General features: G+C 39.0%; 1 pseudogene across 1 annotated transcript in view; it reads left to right on the top strand.

Annotated features, from left to right (window-relative positions):
- Nucleotides 1-12,843, top strand: part of LOC307055613 (centrosomal protein of 78 kDa-like) — a 591,539-nt pseudogene that overhangs the window by 386,688 nt on the left and 192,008 nt on the right. The gene's annotated exons all lie outside the window — the stretch shown is intronic.

The raw sequence follows: 12,843 nt of genomic DNA on the forward strand, positions 1-12,843 counted from the left end.
TGAAGCGTGAAGGCAATTAAAAGGAAAAGAAAGTGCAGGTAAGAGAACCCTTATGCAAAATATGTGTGGCCACGAGTAAAAGTGAAACTAATAGAGGCATAAGGCAACAGTCAGAAGTAAAAGAAGATGGGGCAAAAGGGCTCAAAGGAGCGTGAATTATTTGCTCAGGTTTTACTTTCCATGCTTATAGCTCGGGGTAATAAAGTTTCTACCTCACAGTTGACTGAATTTTGGCAGCATATCCATGATGTATCTCCCTGGTTTCCTGATGGCGGCTCTGTGACATAGAAATCTGGCAGAAAGTTGGAGAAGATTTAGAAAATTATTATGAGTCTCGAGGGCCTACTCATACTGCTGTTGTTACATTTAGTTTGTGGAATCTGATAAAAATATGTTTAGGTTCTTCTCATGATAGTGTTGATTTGAATGTAAAGTCAGAAAAACATAAGCCTCTGACAGAAGAAAAGACTGTATTATCGGCTACTGTGTCGCCACTTCCTAAACCAAAAGAGGTAAATAATTTAAATATTTCAGATGAAGAGGAACATTTTGACTTAACCTATGAGGCTTTTAAACATAAAAGAGAGAGAGAAAAAAAACATAAAAGAGAGAATCATCCTGAGGATGATTTTCTAATGGCTATGATAGATAAGTCAGTGAAAAAGCTGCAAATTAGTAAGGACTGTCTTCCTCAAAAATCTACATCTGTAAAAATGCTCAGTCTCTTGCAACGTGCTGTATAAGCAGCAATAAAACGAGGAGAGGATCCTATTTTCTGTTGTCCTGTCATAGAAAGACCTGATCCTAATCATCCTCAACAGGCTATTAGGGAGCATCAGGCTCTTCCTTTTAAAGTTTTGAAAGATTTAAAATCTGCTTGTGCTCAATATGAGCCCACTGCTCCTTTTACTACTGCTATGGTTGACACTATTGCAGGAGAAGCTCTTTCCCCCGCTGATTGGAAGTCTATTGCACGAGCTTGTTTAAATGGTGGAGATTATTTAATATGGAAGTTTGATTTTTATGAACGGGCTGCTGAACAAGCAGAAAAGAATGCTACCCATGATATTCCAGTGGGTTATCATATGCTGATTGGGGAAGGACCATATATTTCTTTACAAGATCAATTAACTTATACCTTTGTTGCTTATCCTCAAATAAATCATTTGGCATTACAAGCCTGGAGGAAATTACCTTCTACACACAAAACTGAGGATCTTTCAAAAATGAGACAGGGACCTGATGAACCATATGCTGATTTTGTAGATAGATTGTTACAGGCGGTGGGGAGACTCATTGTGGATGGACTCACTGGTACAATTGTAGTTAAGCAACTTGCTTTTGAAAACGCTAATAATGCATGTCAGGCTGTGATTCGACCTTGGAGAAAACGGGGAACACTGGAGGATTATATTCGCCTTTGTGCAGACATTGAGCCTGCTTATATACAGGGTGCTGCTATGGCTGCAGCATTAACTAAAGTGGGGTTTAAAAACAATCAAAAGAGAACAAAGACTAGTTTTCAATGCGGAAAGGCAGGTCATTTTGCTGGAGAATGTGGATCTTTTCATTGTAACCCTGCTCCTTCCTTCCCTACTCAAAAACCTCCAGATGGTCCGAAAATCCCTGGTTTATGCCCTAAATGCAATAGGGGAAAACGTTGGGCACGAGATTGTCGCTCAGTGGCCCACAGGACTGGGACACCACTGTCGGGAAACTCCTCCCGGGGCCTTCCCCGGCCCCAACAAATAATAGGGGCAACGTCTGTGTATCCTCCTCAAACTATCAATCAGACATTAACCAAAACCAAAAACATACAATATCTTCGCTCTCCAGAGCAACAGCAGGAAGCACAGGACTGGACCTCAGTACCTCCGCCCGATATGTATTAACTCCTGCAATGGGTCCTCAGGCCCTCTCTATGGGCATCTATGGACCTTTACCCAAGGGTTTGATTGGACTATTATTGGGAAGAAGTAGTGTCGCCGTGAAGGGTTTAACTATTATGCCAGGACTCATAGACTCTGAGTACGAAGGAGAAATAAAAATCATGGCACAAACTATTAAAAATATAATAACGATTTCTCCTGGTGATAAAATTGCACAATTGCTACTTTTGCCCTTTGTACCTCATGGACAAATTTTACAACATCAAAAGAGAGAAACAAAGGCTTTTGGATCCTCTAGTGCTGCCTACTGGATTCAGAAGATAGGGAAAGAACGTCAGAAATGCAATGAACCATGAATGGAAAGGTTTTTTCAGGTTTGTTAGACACTGGAGCTGATGTCTCTGTTATGACGCAGATGCACTGGCCTAAACATTGGCCCGTTAGTCCTATTATTACAGAACTTCAAGGAATAGGACAGAGTTCTTCTCCTATGCAAAGTAGTCAGTTATTATTATGGCAAGATAGTGAGGGCCATTCAGGATACTTCCAGCCTTATGTTTTGCCTGGGCTGCCTTTAAACCTCTTGGGCCAAGATATATTACAAGAAATGGGGGGCTTCCCTGGTGGCGCAGTGGTTGAGAGTCCGCCTGCCGATGCAGGGGACACGGGTTCATGCCCCGATCCGGGAAGATCCCACATGCCACGGAGCGGCTGGGCCCGTGAGCCATGGCCCCTGAGCCTGCCGTCCGGAGCCTGTGCTCCGCAACGGGAGAGGCCACAACAGTGAGAGGCCCACGTACTGAAAAAAAAAAAAAAGAAATGGGAGTATTACTTTATAGTCCAAATTCTCAAGTCTCTAATATGGTGTTGGATCAAGGATTTCTTCCCACAAAAGGGCTGGGAACAAATCAAAAAGGAACTGTCTATCCTATTGATGTGAAAATAAAAAGTGATAGACAAGGTTTGGGTTTTTCTTAGGGGCCTTGGATTCTCCTCCACTCACTGCTGATCCAATTACTTGGCTGAGTGATGACCCTGTATGGGTGGACCAATGGCCCCTCACAAAGGAGAAATTAGAAGCTGCAGAACAATTAGTACTGGAACAATTAGGGCATTTAGAAATTTCCAATAGTCCTTGGAATACTCCTATTTTTATTATCAAGAAAAAGTCTGGAAAATAGAGGTTATTACAGGGTCTAAGAGCTGTTAATAAAACTATGCTAATAATGGGAGCTCTTCAACTAGGCCTACCCTCTCCAACAGCCATACCACACAATTATTATCTTTTAGTTATAGATTTAAAGATTGTTTTTTCACTATTCCTTTGTTTCCTGAAGATAGAAAACATTTTGCTTTTAGCTTGCCTTCCTTAAATTTTAAGGAACCCATGAGGAGATTTCAATGGAAAGTATTGCCTCAGGGCATGGCAAATAGTCCTACATTATGCCAAATATATGTGGCTCAGGCCTTAACTCCTGTGAGAAAAAGGTTTCAAGCGTTATATCTCATACATTATATGGATGATATACTTTTAGCCACTGATAATATTTCTTGATTAGAGACTGCTTCTCAATTTTTACAACAATCCTTACAATCATTTGGCTTGGTCATTGCCTCAGAAAAAATTCAAAGCCAATCTCCATTTTTCTATTTGGGAAAATATATTGATAACTCTACCATTAGGCCTCAAAAACTGCAAATTCGAGTTGATAATTTAAAAACATTAAATGATTTTCAAAAATTACTTGGAGATATTAATTGGCTAAGGCCTTCCTTAGAACTTACTACTGCTCAGTTAGAGCCTTTATTTGATATTCTTAAAGGTGACTCAGATCCTTCTACTTCTCGATCTATGACTCCAGAGGATTTCAAGCTTTCCAAATAGTTAATAGAGCTATCAGCTATTCACAATTAACTCGAATACATACTCACCTGCCAATGTCTTTAGTTGTTTGTCCAACACCTCATGTGCCTACTGCCATCTTATGGCAAACTGTTGGAATTACTGAATGGATTCATATGAAAACTCCATCCTCTAAAGTTATTAACCCTTATTATGAACTTATTATTAAGTTAATAATGCAAGGTAGAACTAGATGCTTACAACTTATAGGTATAGAACCTTCTCAAATTATTATCCCTTATTCAGTTAGTCAACAAAATTGGCTTTTTCAACATAGTAATGAATGGGGTCTTGTTCTTGCAGGATTTTCAGGTACCTTGGAATGCCATTCGCCTGCTGATAAATTGATCCAATTCAGCAAACTTAACTCTTATATCTTTCCTTCTATAATTAGGCAACAGCCTATTCCTCATGTACCTTTGGTTTTTACAGACGGTTCTTCTTCAGGAGTGGCTACTGTAATCATTGACGACGGAACAAAACTCATTAAACAAACTTCCTTGACTTCAGCTCCACGTGTTGAACTGTATGCTGTCATTATGGCTTTTAAACATTTGCCTTCTATATCTTTTAATTTGTTTTCTGATAGTAAATATCTTATTAGCTTATTATTTCTTCTGGAGACTGCGACCAGAGGATATACTAATGACCCTGAATTATCATCGTCTTTTCGTTTGCTTCAACAGCTTATTCGTTCCCACGATGGTCCTGTTGCAGCTCTGCATATCCGTGCTCATTCTAACTTGTCTGGTCCATTGTCTAAAATGAAAGCGACTGCAGATGTTTTAACTCGATCTAAACGTGATCTTTATCCTGTGCATTTTCCTCCCAAAAATAAAGTTAAAGTTACTCTTCCTCCTCAATCTCTTTTCCCTAAAGCAGGACATATCCCAATTTACCGTCCTCCTCCTTTCCGTTCGTCATGCTGTCAAGAATGGCTAAGGTATTGCATTCATTATCTTCATACTGTTGATACTCATGGTCCATGTCCTGGACACCCTCATATTATGGTAAGTTATGATCAAACTGCTTCACAAGCAGCACAACAATCGCATGCTTTACACCATCAGTCGGCGGCTACATTACGCAAACAATTTTCCCTTCCTCGTGAAGCCGCCCGACAAATTGTTAAGCAGTGCCCACAGTGCTTACCTCACCTTCCTGTTCCACATTCTGGTGTTAATCCTCGTGGATTATTACCTAGTCATTTATGGCAAATGGATGTTACTCATATCCCGTCTTTTGGGAAATTACAGTTTGTTCATGTCACTATTGATACTTATTCTGGTTTCGTCTGTGCTACAGCACAGACCCGAGAAGCTACTAAACATGTTATCACTCATTTATTACACTGTTTTGCTTTCATGAACCTTCCCAAAATTATTAAAACAGATAATGGGCCCACTTACACTAGTGTTGCTTTTGCAACATTTTGTAATTCATTACAAATTACCAATATTACAGGCATTCCATATAACCCTCAAGGACAAGGTATTATACAACGTGCAAATAGATCTTTAAAGCTAACTATTGAAAAACTAAAAATGGGGGAATTATATAGAACAACACTACATAACCTTATAAATCATGCTCTGTGTATTTTAAATTTTCTCACTGTTGACAGGGGAAAGGTTGGTGGCTGAGCCAAGATTGGCCTTTCAATCTCTGGAGGTCCTCGGGAAAGATCCGCTAACCAGCACTTGGCGTGGTCCTGATCCTGTGTTGATTTGGGAACGTGGTCACGTGTGTATATTTCCCAGATCAGCTCCTGGACCTCTCTGGCTTCCTGAGCGCTTGCTTAGTCAAGCAAATAGATGGCTCGCCACAGCTCACAACTAGTTCAGAAGATGAAGAAGCTCTGCATCTCTCCCGAAAATTTGACAGTGTTGATTCAGAAAAAGAAGAAGAGGAGACCACTTGCCAGGACGACTCAAAGGAGTGATGTTCCAACTTGGGGACAAATTAAACAATTGGTTTCACGAGCTCAAGAGTTAGTGAAAAAACAGAATGATCCTGTTACACCTGTGAATTTATTTTTGGCTATGTTGGCAACCATTAACCTCTGTTAATGCAGCAACTTACTGGGCCTATGTACCTGATCCTCCACTATTAAAACCCATATCTTTTTTTTTTTTTTTTCTGTTTCCTCACTTTTTTTTTTTTTTGCTTTATAACAAATTTAATCAGTTATACATATACATATGTTCCCATATCCCCTCCCTTTTGCGTCTCCCTCCCACCCTCCCTATCCCACCCCTCCAGGGGTCACAAAGCACCGAGCTGATCTCCCTGTGCTATGCGGCTGCTTCCCACTAGCTATCTACCTTACGTTTGGTAGTGTATATATGTCCATGCCGCTCTTTCACTTTGTCACAGCTTACCCTTCCCCCTCCCCATATCCTCAAGTCCATTCTCTAGTAGGTCTGCGTCTTTATTCCTGTCTTACCCCTACGTTCTTCATGACATTTTTTTTTCTTAAATTCCATATATATGTGTCAGCATACAGTATTTGTCTTTCTCTTTCTGACTTACTTCACTCTGTATGACAGGCTCTAGGTCCATCCACCTCATTACAAATAGCTCAATTTCGTTTCTTTTTATGGCTGAGTAATATTCCATTGTATATATGTGCCACATCTTCTTTACCCATTCATCCGATGATGGACACTTAGGTTGTTTCCATCTCCGGGCTATTGTATATAGGGCTGCTATGAACATTTTGGTACATGTCTCTTTTTGAATTACGGTTTTCTCAAGGTATATGCCCAGTAGTGGAATTGCTGGGTCATATGGTAGTTCTATTTGTAGTTTTTTAAGGAACCTCCATACCGTTCTCCATAGTGGCTGTACCAATTCACATTCCCACCAGCAGTGCAAGAGTGTTCCCTTTTTTCCACACCCTCTCCAGCATTTATTGTTTCTAGATTTTTTAATGATGGCCATTCTGACTGGTGTGAGATGATATCTCATTTTAGTTTTGATTTGCATTTCTCTAATGAGTAAAGATGTTGAGCATCCTTTCATGTGTTTGTTGGCAGTCTGTATATCTTCTGTGGAGAAATGTCTATTTAGGTCTTCTGCTCGTTTTTGGATTGGGTTGTTTGTTTTTTTTTTATTGAGCTGCATGAGCTGCTTATAAATTTTGGAGATTAATCCTTTGTCAGTTGCTTCATTTGCAAATATTTTCTCCCATTCTGAGGGTTGTCTTTTGGTCTTGTTTATGGTTTCCTTTGCTGTGCAAAAGCTTTTACGTTTCATTAGGTCCCATGTGTTTATTTTTGTCTTTATTTCCATTTCTGTAGGAGGTGGGTCCAAAAGGATCTTGCTGTGATTTATGTCATAGAGTGTTCTGCCTGTGTTTTCCTCTAGGAGTTTGATAGTGTCTGGCCTTACATTTAGGTCTTTAATCCATTTTGAGCTTATTTTTGTGTATGGTGTTAGGGAGTGATCGAATCTCATACTTTTACATGTCCCTGTCCAGTTTTCCCAGCACCACTTATTGAAGAGACTGTCCTTTCTCCACTGTACATTCCTCCCTCCTTTATCAAAGATAAGGTGACCATATGTGCGTGGGTTTATCTCTGGGCTTTCTATCCTGTTCCATTGATCTATCTTTCTGTTTTTGTGCCAGTACCATACTGTCTTGATTACTGTAGCTTTGTAGTATAGTCTGAAGTAAGGGAGCCTGATTCCTCCAGCTCCAGTTTTCGTTCTCAAGATTGCTTTGGCTATTCGGGGTCTTTTGTGTTTCCATACAAATTGTGAAATTTTTTGTTCTAGTTCTGTGAAAAATGCCAGTGGTAGTTTGATAGGGATTGCATTGAATCTGTAGATTGCTTTGGGTAGTAGAGTCATTTTCACAATGTTGATTCTTCCAATCCAAGAACATGGTACATCTCTCCATCTATTTGTATCATCTTTAATTTCTTTCATCAGTGTCTTATAATTTTCTGCATACAGGTCTTTTGTCTCCTTAGGTAGGTTTATTCCTAGATATTTTATTCTTTTTGTTGCAATGGTAAATGGGAGTGTTTTCTTGATTTCACTTTCAGAGTTTTCATCATTAGTATATAGGAATGCCAGAGATTTCTGTGCATTAATTTTGTATCCTGCTACTTTACCAAATTCATTGATTAGCTCTAGTAGTTTTCTGGTAGCATCTTTAGGATTCTCTATGTATAGTATCATGTCATCTGCAAACAGTGACAGCTTTACTTCTTCTTTTCCGATTTGGATTCCTTTTATTTCCTTTTCTTCTCTGATTGCTGTGGCTAAAACTTCCAAAACTATGTTGAATAAGAGTGGTGAGAGTGGGCAACCTTGTCTTGTTCCTGATCTTAGTGGAAATGGTTTCAGTTTTTCACCATTGAGGATGATGCTGGCTGTGGGTTTGTCATATATGGCCTTTATTATGTTGAGGAAAGTTCCCTCTATGCCTACTTTCTGCAGGGTTTTTATCATAAGTGGGTGTTGAATTTTGTCGAAAGCTTTCTCTGCATCTATTGAGATGATCATATGGTTTTTCTCCTTCAATTTGTTAATATGGTGTATCACGTTGATTGATTTGCGTATATTGAAGAATCCTTGCATTCCTGGAATAAACCCCACTTGATCATGGTGTATGATCCTTTTAATGTGCTGTTGGATTCTGTTTGCTAGTATTTTGTTGAAGATTTTTGCATCTATGTTCATCAGTGATATTGGCCTGTAGTTTTCTTTCTTTGTGACATCCTTGTCTGGTTTTGGTATCAAGGTGATGGTGGCCTCGTAGAATGAGTAAAACCCATATCTTGGTCTGAAGCAGAGTTTCCTGTATTTTACAATGCTACTGTTTATGGGCCTCTTATTGAGAATATAAAACAAATCAATATGTCTGTAAATTATACTAACTGGTTTAGTACCTATCCTGTCCGTCTTAGCCCATTGAATCTGGAAACTGGATGTGTAAAGGCTATTAGTTATGAGCATACAGATGTTTATGAGGGAACGGATCAATCAATTAGTTTGTCAGCCTCTCCAGGCATCCTTCGTTTTACAGGAACCAACATTACTCTTACATGACCGGCTACCAGCCGACGAGAGGATCTTAAGGATACCATCATTTGCTATATAAATGGGCAACCTATTAATATTAGAGGTCGAATCTCATACGCCTCACCACTTAGGGATTCCGCTATTACTATAGCCAAGGTTACAGGTGAAGATTCAGGAAATTATTTGTGTATGAAGCGTTTACTTGGAGGACAAGGGATACTTATGGCTGGACATATGGTTACTATACTTAAGAGAAAGTCAAAAAATCAATTTCCTCCTTTTATGACCATTAACTTTCCTGGATCCAATTTTGAATGTTGCAATGCATCTTGGAATAATAACCAAATATGGTGTAGTATAGATTATACCAAGGGGTAAATTCTTATCTCTTCTATTCCCGTCATAGATAGGTTTATCGCATTTCAAAAGAACTGGGATATATGGAAACTAGCTCTAACTTATTCCAATACACCTGTTATAACTTGTGTTGCTCCTCCATATACACTTTTGATTGGTTCTATTAACATTGGTAATTCTTCCAAAGGAGGATATAATATTAGCTGTGTTCATTGTATTTTTACAGTTGTATGTTCCCTTCTGCAGGAACACAATCTGTGCTTATACTAAAGTAACCCATATATGTTATGGTGCCTGTACATCTGAGAGAAACTTGGTATGAAGATACTGGAGTACAGGCATGGGTGGAACTTCTCTAAAGCCTTGCAGAGAAGGAGACGCTTTATTGGGTGGCTAATAGTAAGTTGACTTGCCTTGGCTGCTCTGTCTGCTACCGCGGCTACTGCCCGTCTTGCTCTTTCACAGAGTATTAACCATGCTCACTTTGCTAATCAATTATCTCAAAATACCAGTCTTGCTTTATCTTTACAAAGTCGCATAGATTTACAGATGAATAACAAGTTAGATGAATTTAAAAACGCAATTTGGGGGATTGGAGATCAGATGGCAGCATTAAAATTGAGGATGCGTTTAGCTTGTCATGAAAAGTATACATGGATTTGTGTTACTCCTTACAAGTACAATGACTGTATTTGGGAATGGGAAAAAGTAAAAATGCATCTGCTGAGTGTTTGGTCAGATAATAATATTAGTCTTGATCTTAAGAAATTAAATGCTGAAATTCAGGATATGCAAAATGCACATCTTGATGGTATTTCACAAGAAGATGTAATTAAAACTTTACTGGACCATTTAAAGTGGTTAAACCCTCAGTCGTGGATTACTGGAGGGTTGTCAGGATTTATTACCCTGGCCATAATTTGCCTATTATTGATAATAATCTTCTCATGTCTGTTTCGTATCCTCATGCAACAATATACTACTCTCGGCACTACGCTTCATGGAATTATTTTGCAGCAAAAATTAAAAAATAAAAAAGGGGGAACTGAGGGAAACAGTCAGGCTTGAGATCAGGCTACGGACATGACAGGCGTGCCACCGCTGCTCGAAGGGACTGTCCCTACTTGTTCCCCTCCTTGTTCCATTCCATGGGAGATAAATCAGCAGGGCCCAGAAATCAGAAAGAATGTAAAATGAGACAAGCAAAGCTGTCTGCCCCCTGCACATGCAGGTTATTTTGGATGATTCTGGGCTTATGGGTTTTCTCCCAGGGAAGTTAACCTTGAGCCGAGACAGTCTATAGATAATGTAAACCACCATCTGGCAACCTTCCCTTTTCTAGTCTATATAATCTGCAACCGTAGCATAATAAAACTTGCCTTGCAACCATCAGTTGTCTTGGTCCTTCTGACCCCATTCGTCGGTGCTACTTCAGTTCCTTACCCCGTCCCTTCTGACCCTGGGCGGTGAAATCCTCTTTCTCCGGCTGGTCCACGGCACATATGAATATATGTTTTTGTCTTGCTGTACTGCACATATGCTGTCTAGTAACAGATATTTTGTCTGCTAGTAGTGTTGGTGATTATGTCTTTCCAAAGCGCTGAGGCAGTGCACCTATTCTGTAGTTGCAGCTGATGCCTGAATGTATCCTAGCTGACAAATTATTGATTAATAAGAACTTGAATTTCTAAAGATTAGTACTGTTAACCAAAATCTGAGCAAGGAGTCTCAAATGTAATTCTTAGCCAGAATTACATGTTAATGAACCATTTAACAGTGTAAATCAAGGAACATCAGTGTAGGGATTTCTTTTCATTTATTTTTTACCTGTTTGAAATATCAGTTAAAGGTTGGCAGCTTGGTTGCAGACGAACGGTCGTTTGAAGTTCACCAAACTACTTAATGTGGAATAGGATAACAGACTTCCAACGCCCTCAAGGCTGTGACCTTGCAGCCATTTTACACAGCACATCATCATCCTATAGGGATGAACCTTTCCCTGGCCCGAAAAGTAGCCGCTCTGTTGAAGCTTTGCTTATTGGAACAGGCTTTTGTTTCCAGGTTACATGTCTGTGGAAGACTTAATTCTGAATAGAGATATAGATATTACTGGAAACTAATGTTTTTCTATTATACTCTGCTTTATCAAAAAAGTAAAACATTTAAATTGTGCTACAAAAATTCAGATGTTGTCTTGCAATCTTTAAACAATAAATGAATGATTTGCCCTTAAAAAAAAGAATTAAGCAGTTAAGCTGTTGGTCCCACATCAGACAAATCATCCTTATACCTCCTGTCAATATTGTTAACAGAGACTGTTATTTTATGAATCCTTATGATCCCGTGATTCTTTCACGTTTCAGGGCACAGCAGGTGAGAGAGTGGATTTGTTAAACTGGGTGGGTTTATCCTTCTTTTATGCGTTCATTCAATTTTATGTTCATTTACTTACTATACACATATGGCAATAGAAGCTGCTAAAGCAATCATTGCTATTCTGCAAAACAACAAGGCACAGAAGCAGATGTCTTATTTCCGAGATTTCTCCCCCCAGGATTATTGTTATTAAAGCTACTTTGCCGCAATTTCCTGGAGAGGACAAGGGGCTACTCGCTGGAGGTTTTTTAATGACTTGGAGAAAGGCTCAAATATGCCCCCATTATGGTAATCCACCCCAGGGGCAAACCACACAAGAATATTATGAATTTATTTTATTTTTCTATCCTTGCAAAGGTAATACTCAGCTCATTAGAATATGAAAACTATACTGTCAAATTTCAGAATTACATGGATGAAGAAAATCACCAAAGTGGCATCATATCATGTGTGTTATAGTTGTATTGACTATATTGACTATATTAACTATGTTGTGTTAACAATGTATTGTATAACTCTATATTGAAAAGGCAAAATGCTGTACCTTATTTCAGAGAAAATAATTATGTTGGCAAACCCCAAATTGTACATTGTAGACGGGTCCTAGGAAAAGAAGATTTAATTCATAGTGGACAAGAGGTTAGCTTCTGTTTTCAGCCATGTGCTATTTCAAGAATTAAACATCATGAATAATACAGGATATAAGAGGAATAGTCTAAAGACGGAAAAGCACATTTTGATTAGGAAAGAGAATTTAAGGCTTAAGTCTTTATTTTTTTTAAGGAAAACTGCCTTATTACTATGAGATAAGAAAATTGTTTCCTTCTTTTCTTCCTTGCTTTCTTCTTCTTCTTCTTTTCTTTAACCTTTTTTACTTTGGATATTTGGATATTTGGATATTTGACCTCTAAGCTGAGATGACTGGAAATGCCTCCTCTGGGCACTAAATGCTGACATCTCCTGATAAGAGGGAAGCTGCAAAGTAGAAGAATTGAAGGTCAGTATGTTGATATTGGTCTCCAGCACATTGATGTACATTTGTGTATTGGGGAGGGGGAGTGAAGCTTGAGAGTGGGCCAGTGGGGAGGGGTAAATATTTTGTGATGCTGTCTACCTATGGGCTTATAAAGTTTACAGCTGCATTAGGAGGACAAGCATTACCATTCGCATGAAAAGTAGGGCAGACGTCAGTTGCAAAAGCTTCTATCCATACACATAGGGAAATACATAAATGATACACCTTATTGCATTCACCCATTCACCCTCCCCTGTTCACGCTAATTG

The sequence above is a fragment of the Hyperoodon ampullatus genome (assembly GCF_949752795.1).
Source record: "Hyperoodon ampullatus genome assembly, chromosome: 7".
NCBI lineage: Eukaryota > Metazoa > Chordata > Mammalia > Artiodactyla > Ziphiidae > Hyperoodon > Hyperoodon ampullatus.